Here is a 474-nt window from a genome sequence, read left to right as displayed (position 1 = left end):
AGCGCCTAGTTTCAGGATTGGCTCAGCTCTGGCCATTGTGGCCATTTTGAGGAGTGAACCAGCAGATGGAAGATCTTTCTCCTTCTCTGTAAATCTGTCTTTCCGACAGAGATTTTTAAAAAATCTTTTAAAAACAAGGGGGAAAAGATAGTTCAGGATCCTCCTCATTCTTAAGAGAACTGTGACCTCATGAGACACAAGAACCATGGCCCTGGAAGAGCAGCCGTTACAAAACCCCGGGGCCGGGTGCTCGGGTTTGCATGGGCTCTGCTCCCAGTCCCGGCTTCCTGCTCATACGTACCCTGGGAGGCAGCAGGCGGCAGCTCAAGCAGCTGGGCCCCGGCCAGCCACGCGGAGATCTGGATGAAGTCCCATTCGAAGTTCTGACTCTGGCACTGACAGTGTGCCAATGGATGGGGAGCTCGCTCACTCGCTTGCTCTGCCTTTCAGATAAAATACATAAAGAAATTTAAG

This window comes from Ochotona princeps, chromosome 5 (assembly GCF_030435755.1).
Source record: "Ochotona princeps isolate mOchPri1 chromosome 5, mOchPri1.hap1, whole genome shotgun sequence".
NCBI lineage: Eukaryota > Metazoa > Chordata > Mammalia > Lagomorpha > Ochotonidae > Ochotona > Ochotona princeps.
Note: the sequence above shows the minus strand (reverse complement) of the source record.